A 19,677-nucleotide genomic window follows, 5' to 3' on the forward strand; every position below is an offset into this window, starting at 1 on the left:
TTAAGTTTTGCTCTAAACTTTCACATGCCAGGAGACTAACGGATCGGGTGAAATGTTGTGAGACCATTGTATGAGTTTTTTATGGCAAAACGCCGGTTCATTAATCTTCGTCAATCATGATCCACACAAGCTCAGCCCAGAGTCCTCTCATCTCGGAGACTGGAATCATATGCCGAAAGAACTGCGGAGCACGTCTGAAAACACATTTTTTCACGTATTCACATGTGAAGTTACGAGAAGAAAGTTGATCCTCAGGTGGAAATACGGATGTGAGCAGTTCCTCGAACGATTCCTTACGATGAGAACGGGAACTTTATCGCCTAAATTTTCGCAAGTCATCGCAAGATTTACTCTATGGTATCAATCTTGTTATATTAGGCCTGTGGATGAAAAAAACCTAAAATATCAATTTAAAACTCAGTAGCGAACCGGAAGTAAGCTGTAGCAACTCAGTCACTGTTTATTTTGAGGGATTACGCACGAGTTATGGAATCTTGTTGCTTCGAATGACACGGTTTGGAATTTTTCGATCAATTTTTAAATCAACTTTTTTATGCCCGATCGGAGACTATGTCTGCGATTCCGTAATTCAATAGTTTTTAGAATGTTGAGAATCTTCTTCTGGGCTCTTGTGAGTCCACATCTGAAGAAGACTTTCGACAATAGGTTCGAAACTTCATCTTAATTCAGTTGTTTTACCTGGAGCAGTATCCGAAATACAACTGATCTAACGTTCTTAATGTATATTGAAATGATTTTGTTGCATAGTTTTTTCTTTCTCTTGATTTGGGATGGATGAATTGAGTAAGTTTTATATTTGAGGCTCAGGAGAATGTAAAGTACCTTACATTCTGTAGGTATACCTTGAAAATTTTAAGATGTTAGCACAAGTTTTTAACGAGTTTTCGCCCCGAAAAAAGACAAAAATACGTCCGTTCTGGAAGGTGTGATGCGTTCTCGTGATTGGTTTGGTTCACAATATGTCAACTTAAGCTAATGTTGTGGACGGATTTTAAGATTAAGGGATTTTCAGCTATGGCATTTGGCTCTCTCTAACTCGTTTCCGATCGTCAAATGTTTTTTTCGTCCCACTTCCCGTCCCCCCTAATGACTTCCTACGCAGACGCCCAAATCGGCGATTCTGCGGGGTGAGGAGGGGGCTTTCTTTCGCCGGCGGCTCTGTATTTCTTTCCCTGGGCTAGCACCCATATACTATCCACTCCCTCAAAAAGAGTCAAGAGAAGAAAGAGCTGATTCCGGCTCCGTTTTGCACTTCCGGAATAATTTATGATGCCGTCGTCTCGCGGGAACCACCTATGTGACGGGCCTGGAGCCGTTTTAAAATTCATCGACGGCCTTAATTTTCTTATATTTTTTTCGTCTTCCGAAAGGAGAAAAATAAAGATCGGAGAGATTTTTTTGAGGCAAGAAATACTTTACGAGACTCGGAGACTGCGGAAGAAATGGTTTCTGCCCGGAAGAAAGCTTTTAGCCCGTTTGTGGTTTCCTGAAGGAACGTAAAAGCCGCGAATTTTGTGAGAGCTGTGGTCTCTAACAAGGGTATAAGTCGTGGTGGTTAGTTTACCAGCGTAACAATTGAGCCTGGCTTCCATTTTTGTGGGGTTGAAAAGGTTAAACTAGAGGATATTGGGAAAAGTTGGCAGGAATATACCTATTGAAACTTTCTCCCTCTGATCTTTCTAGCCATAAATGCCTGAGGTGGCTTGTCGGTCGGTAGTCTCTTTATCTTACTGAAAATTTTCTTTCCTCAGTCTCTTCAATCCTCCATGTTGATGTTCTTTATTCGTCCCATGTGATACGATGATTTTTAAAACAATTTAATGCTTCTTTGGTGGTGCCATAAAGTTATCTGAATCAGTCAACATATCGTAACCAAAATAAGACGTAAGTATTGCTCTTGGTAAAAAAACAAATAAGGCGACATTCAGTAGCCCTGAGGATGAACCCTGTGTTGGAGCTCGAAGCGTCGGCAAAAATTGAATCATTAACCCGGCGGGAATCCCGGGAAAATCGTTTGTTTTAGTTATCAGAAAGCATATTTTTGCTTACTTTTGCCTTATTTTTCCGGGAGATCACGACTCAGCTTAGGTGAGGTGTCTTGTGTCGATCCCGTGACGAATCGGTGGACTCGACTCGGGAGAATTGGGAGGGACGGTATGCAATAGCGAGCCTTGGTCGTTTACCGTGCGCGTGCGATGCGTGTCCACGCGCTTCGAGGAGGTGGCTAGTGTACATATTGGTGGATTCCTATTCGCGGAGAGGAAACATGGCGTTGGCCGTCCACTTGACCCAGCTCCGTCGATGAAGAAACACATGGATGGGTGGAGGTAATGATAGGGAAGGTTCTAAGGCCGGGCAGATGTGATCTGGGGAACGGTATTAGGACACTTTGAGGGTGGCCTATTTTAAAGAGGTGCCTTCGCTCCTTTTGGGCAATTTTGCGATAATTTCGAAGATATGTTGATTAAATTCTACTTTGTGTCACTGGGTTAGCATTAATTTTATTTTGGGTTCTTCCCCTTTAAGGATAGGTGGGGTGATTAAAAATTAAACTTTCCATTTGATTTGATCAGAAAAATTATCAAATTGTGATTGATAGAAGGCGTAATGTTACGAAATGGCTTTGGTAGAAAACAAATAATTCAAACGTCTCGTTGATACTATTTCAATATTTTCTGAAATGTACTAATATGACAATACTTTCATTCATTTAGTGATGCAACTTGAAGGTTGGTTATAATCGATTAGAGTAGAGATCATCTCACTAGGCCAAAGACAAGTAAAATCCATGATAAATAATAGATAAATAAATCCATAAAAGCCAGATTCATGGTAGAGGGCTCTTTTTTCCTTTCAAATAAAACTTATTTTGACTTTATCTACAACTTCAACTGCAATGGTGGCAGACATAATCTCACGTCTCCCATCGCTGTAGGTAATATGTTTGTGGACGTATTATTATTATTTTTAACCCTCTGAGTGTTAGGTAACGTAATTATCTCAATATTACACGATTGGGGATTCAAAATTAAACCTATGCCTTGTCCAATACCAAAAGTAGACCCAAAACCAATAAATTTCCAATTGTTAAATGGGAAGAAAGAGAGTGTGTCATTTTCTTATTTTTTATACTGTATGATCCAAAAGTAAACAAATGCATTTGTTACCATGTTCCCCTGATTCACGTGCGTGAACTTAGAATATCGTACAACAATAGAGAAAGTCAAATTTCATCTGAGAGCATGAGTGGCGCCAATCCGTTTTGTTGTGAAACATTTTTTGACTCATTGTACACACACGCACGCGTATACCTGGGTGCGCATGGTGCTCGGGGATAAAGAGGAGGAGAAGTACATGTCGCCCTTGCCCGAGGCATGCGCGTTTCGTAACGATGCCCTCCTCCCTCTCTTCGGCGTCGCAGCAGTGATTGGTAAACGTCGTCGTCGTCGGCGGTTCGAAACACGCGGGGAAACGGCGAAGGGATGGGTGTGAGATTGGTGGGAGGTGGGGGAGAAATGAGAATCTCACGGTGGGTTGGAATGGGGAAGTGAAGGAGGAGTGAAGCTCACAGCGACACATACCTCACTCGGCTCTACCTCTCCGTCTCTGATCACACTGTCTGCGGGGGACCCATTGGAACGCCGGCGCGTGGCAGTGCTCACTTGTTTGGCTCGAGTCCTCGAGAACTGGGAGGAGGCGGACCGATTGTCTGTCGCGCGCGCCGAATGGAATTGGCTAATTGGACGTCCGAAAATAGGTGACCAAGGTCTAGTGTGAGTGCATCCAGCCTTACTCCTCCTTTAATCCTCCTCGTGTCTATCCACTTGAAGTAATGATGCTGTCGTGTCGTTCGCAATATTTAATCTTAAGGGGACGCATCACTCCCGCTCGACTGGTCTTTTTTATGATACACTACTTGGTTAAAACTAAATATGCCATCATGAAAATTTCAGGGGCAGTAGAGGAGACCCATGTTCTCACCTTTCTGGATCTAAAAATTTGAAAACTTAGTCTTCATGTTTCCTGAGATGCTATATATCCGTATTTGAGAAAGAGTCAAATATTTACAGTAGTACCCTCTATTTTTCTTAAAAATTTCTAGGTGATAACTTAAATTTATCCTAAATGTAACAGCTGCAGGCTTTATTTTTTTTAATTAGCCAGCATTTATTTTAGAATAAAATTACAACTAACGTTTAAGCATGGGAATGAGGGTGCTAGAAGACCGAAATGTTCTCAATAAATAATGGAATGTAAATAGATCAAGGGTTAAATTGAAGGTGTTCTGAATGTATTTCAATTTTTGCCGTAGCCATTTCCTGTAGCGAGACGGAATAGTTCTTTTACTTGCCTGTCAACTTCTTTAATTGCTTTTTGTCCGATATCAAAGAATTGAGCGATTGGATTATCGATATTCGGTGAAAACATTCAATTTTCCACTTTCAAAATTAATAATTTCAATAAAATTATGTAACAGCATATTATCAATCTCTTGATGATGCAAGTACATTTATAGATAGGTTTATGATTTTAAGTTGGTCTGTAATAACAGGATGCTCACCAAATGGATTGAGAACGAGGAGGGCCTAAAATAATTGAAACGACATGAAACACATAGGACATCTGTAAAATCCAAAGAAAAATATTTATTGCTCGGGTTATAATTTTATCATGATGTCAAAATTTCTCAGAGTAACGCCTAAGCATTTTGAATTTATAAAAGGACCCTGATTCGTTTCCTTCTACAGGTGACTTTATTTCTCGTGATCAAAATTAACAATCAAAATTAATTTTTCTCGGCATCACTTGACCTCAGCAAAACACCTCCGGCGATGCAAGCCACCCTCTTTCTACCTGTGCGTTCCTCAACAGGATAATTGGTGTCCCATGCGCAGCTGACTCTTGGCATTGTTTCCTGACTGAAGCTAAGATAGAAATTCAAATGATCCAATTTACATACCATAGCTACTGTTAAATATCTTGGCCTTACACCAAATACGCGTGAATTTTAAAAGTGCCATATGGGTTCTTTGATGAGACCAGAATATTTATCAAGTCTGAATATACCGTGAACTCTTGCTTGAAAGAAATACATGTTTTCTCAGTTATCGGGATAATAATGCTTTCGTAGCTATTTGGTTCGTGTTGAGAGTATATTGAAGAAAGGTGCTAAATACTTTCGTGGATTATCGTAAATACGGTATATTCGAGTGAAAAAATCATCATCCTCAACATAGGCCCATAATCTTAGGTAACTCATCTCCAATCTCCAATCAGTTAGTCCTTTCGCGTTTTCGTTAGTCATAATTTTTCATACAGACGTTCGAATGGGTTTTATTTAATACTTACTCCTAATTAATTCTACTTTCTTCTACTAATCCACTTTTTTCAGTCAAAGGCAATACTCAATTCGTAAATCAATTTAGAGATACAGATGAGTTCTTTTGTTTTATATAGCTTGAAGATTCTTTTAAAATACTTTGTAGACATAGGTACTAATTGATGTGCGTATAGACTTTGATGAATTTCGCCAAAACTGCAATGATGATATTAGTCACATGCTGGCTGTTTTAAAATAACCGTAATGGAGTGGGGTTAATTTTATGGAGATCGAAGCTCTCGAGAAATTTATGATACCCTATGGCCAAGACTTAGAACAATGAGTACATTAAGTGAAGATGGTTCACAACGGGAAGGAGTAATAGCTCCAACTCACTCGTGACTTGCCTCACCACTCGCGACCACCTGTCTTGTTAAGTCGTAATGAAAATATTTCAACGCATGTAGTATAGTGCCTAGTATAGTTTATAGCATATATTCATCACATTTGTTTTAATCTGTGCCGGTATATTCGCACTCAGAGCGAAATAGCCTCGGAAAATTTATCTCCTAAACTTCCTTTTTAGCTATGTATAATGTTCGTTTTGCGTTAGAAAGAAATCATGTGACTACATCAGCGCAAAAAATGTGCATTAATGACATCGCTATGGATAATCATTTTTTCTAGTCAGCCCCAATTGCTATGTATTTTAGGTCGATTTATACGGCAGTTGTGATATATTCTCAGTGATGCCTTAGTCGTCATTAAATTATTCATACTTTAAGAGTTCGCTTTGAGTAGCCATATAAATGATGTTTCTGGATGGACGATAATGTTCTTTCTTTCAGATTATCGGTAAACTTCGCATTTATGATGCAATGGTGTGGTGTAAATTTTCAATGGAAGAATATATGCTGCCTCCCATGGATTTGGCCTGTGAAATTACGTCATCCTCACTTTCCAGCATCGTCATAGTTTAGTTAAACACTTATGAGACCTTCCTGACTTCTTGATTTGAGGTCACCTCTTCTCAGTCAATGGCAAAGACTTTTTGCTGGCAGAAGTCTCTCGCTATTACCTGATAAATAGATCTGTCATCCATAATCTTCCATACATTTCTCAACAGTCTTTCGTCATGATAAATTGACTCTAGTCAGGCAATAGGGGACACTATTATGCTAACTGGGGGTATGATTATATTTTCGTGAGTACTCAGCGTAGCCGAGGAATTGAGGCATTAGATTCTTATTAGGTGATATTTTTTTGTTTTGTGCTCCTGAGGCTTTTTAAATGCGACCATTTCTGATTCTCTCATTTTTATGCGGCTATCCTTACCTTTTATTGCATTCTTTGACGTCGTCTTTTGAGATTCTCACATTGTGTTCTAATATCGATCCATAAGGTTAAGTTTTATCCATTCCAATATTTTACATTTATTTTCCATTTTTTTCTTCCATTCCAAATCACTTAGTTTTCCAAAGTATTTTCGCTTCTGTTTCATAATTTACCCTCGCAGTTTTTTTTGCAAAAGCCTTAACGTACGAATTTTATTTGAATGAGGAACGAAAATAGACTTTAAAATTCAAGTATCATCCAATTTTCGCTAATCATTCTTCCTTATCAAGCTTTTCCATACCGGAATTTCGTTTGATACTGTTTGCATGCTAGACTCGTTTCGTATAGTAATCTCCAAGCATTTTGGTGTTAATGTCGTTTCAACTCTATTCTTAACTTTATCATCTGTCGGGTTTTACCCGCGGTGATGACTACTAGAAAATAGACACGGTTTTATCGGGAGGTTGCTCCGTGATCTCAGACACTTGTACACGCCGTTGTATTTATGCCTTTAGCTCGTCGCCGCCCGCTGCGGCGACGTAATCATTCGCCTAGTTGAAGTGTGACCGTCGGATTCCGAGCGACCTGTAGTGCTCTATTGTTTTCCCCCGTGAAGCGTGATTCATGAATCGTGCCCGACTCGGAGGGAATCTCCCGATTATCACCCTTACCCTCGTGTATACCATTCCGTCTCGATTGCAATCATCACTGCCGGTGCGCGGTGCGTGTTATCGCAACGCTAACGACCCCCGAGCCTCACATGGAAGAAAATAATGGGATAAGGTGACGAGTGACAGTTCGAGCCATAACATTACGTATACGAGTCTCCCGTCCATTTCAGAGATAGCAAATCTCTTGTGACTTCAGGGTAAGGGGGTAAGATTGAGGAGCTCCCATTTCGTCCAGTAGAAGCTTGATTCGTTCCACCACTTCGTTCGCTTTTTAGTCGGCTTTCTAAAATTTCCTCAGCACGGCGATGAGGGCATGGCGACCCATTTATTCGCAATGTTTTAAATAGAATATTTGCACTCCAGAGAAATGGCGTTGAGAAGTTATTAATTTGTTAAATTATACCAGGTCGAATATAAATTGCTGCCTTGAACCCTTGTTTTGATTTATTTCTCATGAAATACGGATCCGTCTACCGTCAGCGTCGCGGGTGTGGATTTTTGTAAACACATGTGCTGTGGGTGACTGAAAATTTAGTGATTGACTGGAGAATCCTCCATTGTAATGTTCGTGCTTCAGGTTGAGATCTATGGTCCTGCTTTAGATGATGGGTTTCAGTCTTTGAACATTTACGCGACAGATATTTCAATTTGAGGACTTTACCATTGAAGGAATTATTCCCAGTACCAACTCGGCTCACTGTTTATATTAGCTCCTTAAGAGCTCGACTGACATTATTTTTCTGCTAGCTGTTTCCAATTCCATCTTGCGAATCATGTAGCGAGTGACTTTAGTGTTACTGGCCAAGCTCCTCGTGATTTATCATGAACAACTTTTGATGCTGGAACCAATACTTTTAGCGTATGTAATGTTTACATGAACAAAGAACCCGGCTGCTGTGAGGGATATTGAGGTGATGGTTGATTATAAAGTACCCTTAGTAATATTCATCTCCCCTTTACCTTAAAGATTCCTTTCTTTGAGTACTGAATTCATTGCATGTTGCCAATACAACTAATGATTTATTTCGTTGCCTTTATGTATTCCGTTCAATGTCACTATGTTCGTGGCTCTTTCCAGTTTGCTAGGATTATCTTTAACGCAAGGATTACATAAAATGAGGTCGTGAAAGTAACTGCCAGATATGACGCCAAGTTGTCATACTATTTGCTTATAGTGGTGATTGTAAATATTCTTACGCGGTGTTATTCAAGCTAATGGATCCTTTTTTCCAGCCTTTATATCAACTCACCAACCTGTCTGTTTGTTTGTCTGTTTGTCTGGTACAAATCTTGTAACTCAAATTTGACTCACTTCCTGTGAAGCAAAAACGCTGAAATTTTGCACACTTCTTCATTTCCGATGACAATACATGAAAATATAACTTTTTCTCTCCAACCCCCCTTTAACCACCCCCCAGTCAACCTATAGCCCCCCTATACGTCACTTTTGGTTTTTCGGGGTCACTGAGTTTTTTTGCTTTGTGTCATATATAAACGTTGCTCATCCCCTGTAATCTAAATATAAAGGCTGGTTTTAAAAAAAAAATTTTTTATAAGAGCTTATTTCTATCTTTTGATATCTTATTATTGATGTCTCTGTTCGTTCCCTTCTGTTCTGGCCTTGCCCACGTAATTTCGCAATCCACCTCAAGGGTGTTTAGCTTTCATCATAAGGCTTTTATTCTTTCCGTTTAATTATTGACCAGTCCTAAATTTCATTATATTCCCAAGGTTCACTATTTTTCGCAGCTCCCTCTATAGTTTCTCGCCACAATATCTCTTTTGATTGAGGTCCTTGATGGGGTTTTAAATGAACAACTTCCTCCCACTTTTTATCCAAGCTAATTAAGGTGCTTTTAGACTACTGTGGGACATCTATGAATGCCTGTAGAGAGAATTTGATTGTTATCACCATTCTTCTGATATTTTGTGAGTTTGAATGAAAATATTAACTGTGTTCTTTCATTTTTCGTCTAGCGCAGCCAATAATAAAGGGCTTATTTAATTTTGAAATGTGTCCTAGGAATTTATTTCATAACGAAAGGTTTTCATACTTGTTCCTATCACTCTATTATATTAGTCATTTTGACGTACTCGTAAACATCGCACTCATTGCCATTCGATGAACTGATACAGTACGTCCACCACCGGAGTGACTTAACCGTGCTTTTACTTATCTGGTAGACCCCAGGTAAAACTTATCTCACGTTTGAATTTTGGCTTTGAATGGAGTGTATTCAGCTAGGTTGAAATTTTCATGGTACCACTTCGAAGGCAGTATCCTAAAATTCAGGGGTTCCTCCCAAGATTTCTGTATTCTTTTTTTACCGCAGAGGTAGTAAAGTGCAGGAAGTGTGGCCTGGAAGAAAAAGTGAGCCGCCTTATCAATGGGCGAGTGTTACGCAACTGCCTTTCAATCAAATTTTATTTACATGTCAAGGTCCAGTTGTCGCAAGGATTGCAAAATTTCGAGTGAAATGCAAGGTGAAGAACGAGATTGACTATTTGGTTATTGTGTCATCCTCTTATTATTTAGGGTGACACGCCTACTGCGGCATGTTCGGGAATGAGTTGGAAAATCGGCTGTGCAATTTCAGCTGAATAATCCTTGTGAGTTAATTGTTTTTGGCGTGTCATACAGACAAGGCTATGTAATAATAGACCTAATATATTTTTTCGACCGCCTTTTATCATCGTAATGAGCGGGAAACTTTTTCTTGGTTTTCCAGGATTGTTTACTCATTGAAAAGAGTTTTGGACAACCATATATTTAACAATTCAGGAATATTATTAATTTCATATTACCCAGGCCCTGGTGTATTCAAACGATAAATCTTTTGGTTAATTGCTAATTCAATGTTATGCCATTTTCAATGTTTGGCATAGGATTATTATACCGGTTAGCTAGTTAGTCTCAACTTTGACTAGTTGAATCATAAATTCATTTTATTATTTATAAGTCGAAGAAATAAATGAATATTTTATTTTTCTTGGCCACTTGGTGCACTTAGGGTATACAAAATTTGAGCATTGGTTGGGGAGTACGATGAAATATTAGCATAAAAAGTTGGCACATCTAAATGAAAAAACAATGAGCACAACAGAGAAAGAACAAGCATATTAGATCAGTCACTTATGTCATGCTATTGATTTTGATCGAGCTATTTGTTTGCAAAATCCATCTGAGTATCCGTGGTACTATTCGATTTTTTGTCAGTACAATTTAAAGGACTTGATGCTAATATTATTTCAGTTTTCTGGTCCAAAATGTCTTTAGCGAATACGGTCTCCGGTGACCATGGTGAGATTTTTCAGATAGTGCGTGAAAAACTCTGAGGATTGTGCCACATAAGCATTCCTGGAGTAAGACTTTCTTGGAAGCTATAATAATTCGTTTTCATCAACGTCTTCACTGTCACTTTAGTGCCACACCCAAGTATTTCTGCCACGCTACGTTGAAGAAAATCAGTTCTGAGAAGTGTGGAGAGATCAGGAAGGCATAAACCAATCTCATTCGTTCCTGCGAAGCATCCGATTCTGACCTCCTATCCGAGAGAAACCGGCTGCGCGTAACCCTGGCGAGGGCACATTTTAATTTACTCCCGGACGACCTTCCTTGAAAACCACTCGTCTGCCCAGAGATTGACCCTGAGCGTATTGACGATCCCATTTGCCTACGGTCAAACCTTAACAGCACGAATTTCATCTGGTGGTGGCCATCTGCTTCAGCACTTTCATTTGTGCTTGTTATTGATTTATTTTTGACTCATTTGATTTTCCCAGACATGTACTGCAAAGATCCTAGCAAGGATTATCCAGTCAAATCCTAGCTCTTCGCATTTAATTCCAGTTTCTCTGCACCAGCAGGTAGTGGTTAGCGATTCTTTAGAACTAGAAGTGGTCAACTTAAAACTTCCTCAGAACTTGAGGTTTGGCATAATGTCATAATTTAAATCTACATTTCACACTGCAAGACACATACAGAGGTGTTTGGCGGAGGGTGAACCGTCACCTAAATTATTAAATCCGAAATAATTAAAACGATTTCCGAGGTAAAATATTTCAGGTTTGCTTTGCCGATTTCGTTTGTGAACAAGTACTCCATAGCTAGTTCTTCGGCGATTGCTGAATTTTTAATGGAAGATTGAGCTGTAATTTTTCGGTCAATTGATCCCGAATATTTTGAAAGGGTATATATGTCTTAAGGAACCAACCGGGTGAGAAACCCGTTATGGTTTCACGAGTTATGCCCTTACCGTTTTCGATTTTACAGAGCATTTCTGTGGCACGTTTTCATCCCTTTAATGTTCGCATGAATTGCCGTAGGAAAAATTACCCTGGACCGGGGATCGAACCACAGACCTTTGGATTTCCCCAGAAACATGTTTTTTGAAGGAAATTCAAGGGGCCGAGGTTCGATTCACAGTCCAGGGAATTGTTATCCATGGCAATTTATATGAATTTCACTGTCATACACGCGGCAGGCTTGAAACATAACAAATATCCCTGCAATATGTTTGGACTAGATGTGGATCGTGTCCTTCGTGATGCAGGTCATTCCTGTTTGCACAGTGGGAAGCTGACTCTTCGGGCTACGTAAAGGTTCCTGGTGCTTTGCACCTGGCGTGTTGCAATGTTACTTGAGTTGTTCTGAGGAAAGCTGAAGCCATTCGGTTGGTTTCTACTCGACTGCCACCATAGGGCATCCTTCGCGCAGCCACATTCTTTGAAGATTACCTCGATCCAAGTGCTTTACATAGCGAAGGGAAAGCGTTCAAGGATAAACTAGCTCATTCTTCGAATACGAAGCCGCATCGCGAAATATTGACATAGTCCACGAGTACCCTATGCTACGTTTTAGTTGAATGATTTTATTGGAATGGTCAGTTTTTTGTCACGCTTGGTAGAATATCGTCGGTGAAAGTAGTATAATCTATTTGTCGACTTGTAATGCTGCTACTTTGAATGCAGTGGAAATTCAGCCCGAGGAATATTTTTAAAATTTGCGGGCGACTCCGTAAGGGTATGCCACTCGATAGTCCGCAAATATTTACTTGAATCGACCGAAGAATAATCTTAACCTAAGATGCATTCTTATTGGCTACGACCCGAAATTGCAATTATTGGTGAATATATATTTCCTTGCATTCTAAATGTGCTGCTACCGAAGAATGATGAAGATAAAATGGATTGATCGTGTAATTAACGTGGAAGTTCCAAGAAGAGTGGGAGAAAAGAGAAGCCTCCTAAAAACGTTAAGAGGAAGACGGGACAACTTAGTTGGCCACATTTTGAGGCCTGATGAAGACTATCGTAGTAGGACAATGAAAACGAAACCCTTGGGTCGGGTTCGCTGGATACACTCCTGAGGCGAGGACTATAAGCGATTAGCTTTTCTCCTCGCCCCCAGAAGGGGAAGGACAGAAAGGAACAAGGAAAGGAGGCGCCGCCGCGATAGGAGCCCGACGACGCCTCCAAGGAAAGGACGGGGAGGGAAGGAAGGGACGAGGAATCCTGCACCGTCACAAAGGCGGGCAGGTCCTACTACTAACGAAACCAAGCAATACGCAATTAATATGCTACCAATTTTAGTAGATTTTCCTATAAGGATGAAAAATCTATCGATCAAATCGGTAGATTATCGTAGTAGGACAGGTAGAAGGGAAGAAGGGCAAGAGACGGCCCCGAATCAGTTACGTAGGACAGGTTACAAAGGCTGTAAAAGAGAAGAAATACGTCGCTATGAAAAGGTTAGCGGATAGGAGAGGGGAATGGAAAGCTGCATCGAACCAATTTTAGGATTGTTGACTAATGATGATGATAAATTTTCTTAGGGAAACGATTTATTTACATGTTGACGTGTCGTCTCATTCAAAGGATATAGCACCCTGGCTTTACATGGCTAAATGTAAAAATTGGGACCAGTGCGTCAAAGCCAGAGAGTTGCATGTTTATCATATTGCAACGTTCATCATTGGTGAAAGTGACAATTTTTGAGTGACAAAAAGAATAGCTGAATGATTTTTTCGTGAATCAGAACTGGACCATGCAATGCGTTCCTTCTATTTGGCTTCAGAGTCACGTTACACTTTCCTTCGGCGTGCTCGAATAAATTTCACACTCGTAAGTTGGCACCACTCACTTTCCATGCCTCCGTTGATTTTGAGTCGGGAAATGCCTTTCGGTGGATGTTTGGTTCGCGAGCTGCGCAATACTTGAAAAAAAAAGCGCTGGGCCTTATTTGGATTCTCCATTCACCTTGCTCACGTCTCGAGTGCCCTCTAACTATAGACTAAGCGAGAGAAAGCTGAATCCGCGGGGGAAAAGAGGAAATCTGGCTGGCTTGCCTTTGCCGACTGATGTTCCGCAAGAGATCCAAGGTACGCCTATCGACATTCTTTTTTTTTGCTAAGGGCGAGTGAACCATAGCTGGAAGGGCCGTAAATTCTCGAAGAAAAGCATGCAAAATCTATTTATTCTCACAAGAATAGATAATGCTTCGATCAAGACTGAAGTTGTATAAGAGGGTCTGAGAAGTGTATTTAATCTAATTTTCATGATAAGTCCAAAATATTCTCCTTTATCGACTACAATCCGCAAAAATAGGCTTTACGAGCTATGTTTTCTGGAAATTATATATTAAAAGTTTTCTTTCTACACCGGTTTTAATAGCAATACCGGTCTATGCGTACGAAAATGTCAATTACTATGAGAATGTATAAGGCATTTTGCCTAAAAGTTATATTAAGATCGTTGAGCTTAAGGCATCGAGATAGAAATAAAACTTCGGCGTACTACCGACTTCTTTTTGAGTTATTTATGAATGACTGTTGTAATGGAAGTCAAATCGCGGTAGTTACAAGGCAATGGAGCTACTTTCATCTTAGACAGCTGAGAAAAGGGTCAAAACTGTTAGTAGTGAATTATCTACATTCTTTATAACCCTTATTTTGTTTTTAGCATCAATAGATATTGCTATCATGGCAATTTTTTATTTTTTATTTTGTAATACATTGCGCGAAATTATTAGCATTGATATGCGCAGTTGCGTACTTACCTCCTTAAAGGTAGTTGAGTCAATATCCCTTGTGGCTATTGTGTCTGTGACCTTATATCACAGTGGGAGGCGAGTAAACAGAACCAGACAAAGAGAAGGACGATTCTGATGATCGCACCTCTCTAGTCATACCTTCGATTACAGTCCGTTGTTTTCAGAGTGTGATTTTTGCGGTTGAGTTATGATCGATCGTAAACTCTTAGACCTAGTTACCGCTATGTAGCGAGTTGAAATTAGCGCTATTACACTCTCCTTTCCTAAGCACTAGCACCTCGGTGGTGGGAATAATGACGATCATTACCTAGGAAAGAAAGCGAAAAGTTTCGTAACATCGAATCGTTACAAAACCTTTTTTTAATATCGAATCCAGATATTGATATTTTTGTACAGTCCTGATAAAAATATTTTGCGAGACTTGGCGTCATTTTTATTCAACGCAAAATGTATTCTTATATATCGACGGCTAAGTTCTAACAGCACGTATCTCAAAAATAGCAACTTTCCAGGAGAGCTAAAGAAACGATTTATATTTTTAATGGTACACAGAAATTAAAAACCAAAAATTCATAATACGGAAAAAAGCATACATTTGCAAAAAAAGAGTTGTTTTTTGATTGAGTTTTATTTTTTTAATTTCATTACACTTTGTTTAAGACACCTGTCTCAAACCGGCCAAAATTTGAGATACGAGTTGTTAGAACTTAGTCATCGATATGTGTGATTACCTTTAACTTTTATTCTTTAACCTTTCAACATTTTTTGTATAAATCAATGTAAGAGAGAGAGGTAAAAATTGTCACTCTCCCTTGACCCAAAAACATTGTCCGCGCCTTTTGTTAAATCCATTCGTTGCCAAGTCTATGCTGGTACTTTATTTTGAATGCCATTTTAATGCCCGGCCTGAAAAACCCTTACGAATTAAGTTATTTGGGATGTACTGGATTTTCCTCAACTTATCGTTATTTCGGATGAAAGCATAACCTGACTGAAAATTTGTTTTTCTTTTCCCGAGATCTGAATATCACTCTTTCGGATTATTTGATGTATCTTTATTGTTGCAGGAGGAGAAGTGATTTGGATCAATAATTACTCTTTTAAATTATGGCGATAAAATGCATGAGCGTGACTCAATAGGTTTCCTTATTCATCTACATCTTTGAGACAAGCATAGTGTGATTACAAAGTAATTTTTGTTGCTCTGAGTTCCCGGAACTCCTAAAAATACGGTCGGCACATTTTTCGCTGGGATATTTTTGACGCATTTTTTTGTTTCTCCAATGGAGGGAAAGTTTTGCTGACTATTGTGCCAATCTTTTGAGTAATTAATTCAATTTTGGCTCCAGAGTATATGTCCCGTCATTCACTGTCAGACTCGCATCGAAGAAATTAATAAATTCCTCGAGAAGGCTTATTAGTGACCAGGGAAATGAATGAGTTATTTAGTAGTGATTCTGCGATTACTCATGTTGTTCCAATCGTTGTAATGAACGAATCACTTATAACGTTTGTACTTGGCTCTATTCCACACAATTTAATTCTTTTCGGTCACGGTTCTCACACCTTGGTTCATCCTCAAACGAATCATTTTTTATAGTGGATGATATCATAAAATTTCAGGTAGCGAAGTCGGAAACTATGTCTAGAAATGAGCGCAGCTCAGCAACTCATAACCAGATTTTTTAAGCTACTCCAAAGCTACTTAATTGTCAGGTATTTTAGAAAAAAAAGGAATAGAGTGAGTGCTCGTCCCTCGAGGAGCGACTGCCGTGACTATGCAGAAAGGAGCGGCCTTTGAGCCGTGTAACAATTTCCCCTCTGGCCCGAGGACACGGCGACTGTAACCCGTTCGGCTCACCCTCCTCGCCTCTCCGTAATGGAATCTGGACTCAGGCAAGGAGACTCTGAAATGGTGAAGGAAGGAAAGGGGAAGCCTATGCTGGAAGTTATATGGCTTGCGGAATTGATTAAATATTAATTAAATTCAGCTTCAGAATTGAAATATATAACAAAAATACCGGACTGAGCCTATTCTAATTTTGTTGAATTAAATCATGGCTGATATATTGTGAAAACCATTATTTTTCCTGTTTATAATGGTATCTACCGGATGATTTAATTTCTCCCAGTTAATTTGTCAAATACACGAATTTCAATAGTAATAGCAGCTGTAGTGTTTCCTAGGATGATTAAATTGAATATGCTTTTTGCCGTTATTCCTCTAGCTGTTAATCAATTGTCAGAGATACATCTATGAACCCTCTTCTATATCTTAGGTGAAGACAAATGCATCATAGTCCTGTTCTTGCGAACTTTAATCGAAAGCCGTTCCTTTATTTTTCGGTAACTCATTTGTAAGAGTGCACGAACGATTAGGCGAGGACCTAGTTTAAAACGAAAGGTTTATAAACACCTATTATGTCTTATTGAAACAAGCACTTGCAATTTTCCACGGTTTTAAAGTTTTATTACGACCTTGGTTTGATGTTACTACAAGAAGATGATGTGCCTGATGTTACATTTTTCCATGCCTTAAGCGCCGTGTGAAATTAGTTCGAAAACCACAAGCAGGTGATTTAGAAACATCGAAACCTAGATCGGAATAAAAATTTATTACCATGGAAAACTGTTAGAGTTTATTTCAGCATTGAAAAATCCACTCCATCACGCATAGTTCCTCTGATTTTAATCCTATTATGCCTGTGTTCTAAGCTATGATCCACAGACAATTCACGCCAACTGCGCGCTAAAATTAACTTGGCACGTCTAAAGAGTGTGAACCGAAGTTCACGGAAATTGAATCTGGTCCAGGGGGGGACGAGCAGAGTCCACGGGACTCATTGCCAATCCGTCTACCCTCCTCGCACCATCCCCTGCTTCCCCCGCCCACCTCCCGCCGATTCTGCGAACTGGGAGTCGGCGTCCAGCCACCCGCTGCGATGCTATCGACTTAGCCTGGAAGGAATCCTACGTTTCTTGGGAACTGCAAGGACGGGCATTGAACCTCGCATCTCGATGTCAGCGACGTTTCGTTTTAGATCATTGACTTTCCCAAGCTCTGGAGTGCACCCATCCGCGACATTTAATTGTCGCCATCGAAAATTCAGCCATCATCCAAGCATTCAATCATTAAATAACCCAGGACTCACGGGCGTACCCAACGTCCTATAGTGTTGTTATGTCCGTGATAATACGTTTTTTATGCTTTAAGCGCCGCGTGAAATTAGTTAGATGTATATTAATTTTCAGTTTCCTCAAATGCGCTATCGTTTAAGATATTTGTGTCAGTTATCACCGCATTTACATTCCTTCATTATTGCTTTCCCTATCCCTTATTCAAAGCATTTCTTTAGTGACGAATGCGTCCCACCATATAGTCTTTCAATTACTCACGTTCACATTATATATTGAAAATTTTAAGTGAAAGTAGGCATTATTTTTATTTTGATATCACATTTGAGAATTAATTTCTATGATAGGGAGGTGCGTTGTAACATTTCGAATGGCTTCTTTTGATTCATGCAGGTTCTAAGAAGTATACCCCATATCTCTATGCATTCAGTAGGGCGTATGCATAAAGTATAATGTGCATGAGTGTGCATGACAATAACATTGCCAGCGCCTTTCTAGGAATTCTATGACTCTACTCGTCCATCGGGACTCGAATAGCTAACTAGGCATTCTATGGCAGACTCTGAGTCAGGCTTCATACTTCAGGGCGGACGCATCTAGAATAGAAAAACACTCGGCCCTGAGCGGAGTTGTGAAAAACATCATTTGTCTTCGGTTGGAATAGGACTGTGTCGCACTGATATGATTTTTTATGAAACCACGTATGTCAAAGAGATTGATAGTGGTTTCTCAATGCTGTATGTCAGAGTGAATTGTACCCACATGCTGAATGAACTGTGGAATTTCTTCACATCTATTCCCCAGAACATTCAGTTCGTTTAAACATTAAAATATATCCGGAATCTTTCTTGAATTTTAAAAGAATAAAAATTCGTAAGGTTCACGAAAAATATTTCAATTGGCATGGAATTTCGTTACACCTAACGATGTTAATAGGTTATGAAACCCGCGTCGTGCGCATAAAAATACTTTCAGTGAACCTTACGTAGTTTTATTCTTTTTAATTCCAAAATTAAAATTTTCCCACAGTTAAGCCTGAAGTTATTAAAGATATTATTGGCTCTATAAACCTTGTGAAACTGTGCTTCGCAAACTTTAAACTTAACCGTGTTTAGCTATCGGATTAGGCAATTACGTGATCCATTGCAAGGAGGCAGTTTTATCATCCACTGCTTACAATACATTTTTGAATCAATTGTCCTTGTGCAACAATATATCTCACCCCACTATTGTGGACTGGTTCGACATCTACTTTTACTTGCGAGTGATCATTAGCGGTAAACATATGATAACGGCTGTCATGTGATCTATTCGCGAACTGGTTCTTTCGAAAACCTTCGCTGCAATTGCGATGCATGTTTTTCAAACGACTCTCAAACCTTGCGCAATGTTAATGCAATATGCATCCCAGATTCCTTTTACCCCCAGCTCCGGAAAACTCTACAAGTTAGGTGAATTAAATAAAATATGGTTGATCTCTAAATGCGACTACATGTATTTAGAAAAAATTATGGGTAATACGTTTATGTGAGTCCAAAGTAGTAATGAATATTGTATCAGGCGTAGCAGAGAGGTTGGTTTAGTAAATATTGAATGTTAGAATGATGTTGGTGGTTTCAAGTTATTGAGAGGAGTTGTGAAAACGCGGAAGTGGAATTGTAGCATCGGAGTAAATGTAAGAAGAGCGCTCGATGTCTCTACGCATTAGCCCACAGGTGAGGACAGCTTTGTAATCACCTCACATGCAGTGCATTTTTTACAATTCAGTTTGTTATTAGTAGTTCATCTATAACGTAATGAAACGTACGCGTAATTTTGTAGCAAGTATTTCATGTGCTATTGCTGGGTGGAGGTCTTCTACCGCAGCAACTTCTCTGAAGACTGCTCAGGAAAAATTCTTCCTAGCTTGAAAGGATCTAGGCGTTTCTGAAGAAAACGCAAAAGTCCATGTGTAAGGGAGCAAGGTATCTAGGAATGAGTTTCTCCAAGGTGAACGTGCGACGAATGTGCAAGAATTCTCCTTCCGGGATTTTAACCAATCGGTCTCTAATTCCGGCGACAAATAAGCGTGCCTTTCTAAAAACATTCCTTCATAAAACATGGTTGAATAATTACAGTTGGGAAAGTTTTTTTTTGTTAATTTA

At 39.5% G+C, this 19,677-nt stretch overlaps 1 protein-coding gene across 4 annotated transcripts in view; it reads left to right on the forward strand.

The window, feature by feature from the left end:
• The window catches only part of LOC124153942 (ABC transporter G family member 20), a 277,735-nt gene that overhangs the window by 185,184 nt on the left and 72,874 nt on the right, over positions 1-19,677 (forward strand). The window contains exon 1 of one of the 4 annotated variants that reach the window (XM_046527366.1): positions 3,640-3,794. The exons of the other annotated variants lie outside the window; for them this stretch is intronic. The gene's annotated coding sequence lies outside the window, so the exon portion shown is untranslated. Of the gene's footprint in view, positions 1-3,639; positions 3,795-19,677 lie in introns of those variants that run through there. 4 annotated transcript variants of the gene reach the window in all.

The sequence above is a fragment of the Ischnura elegans genome, chromosome 2 (genome assembly GCF_921293095.1).
Source record: "Ischnura elegans chromosome 2, ioIscEleg1.1, whole genome shotgun sequence".
Lineage (NCBI taxonomy): Eukaryota > Metazoa > Arthropoda > Insecta > Odonata > Coenagrionidae > Ischnura > Ischnura elegans.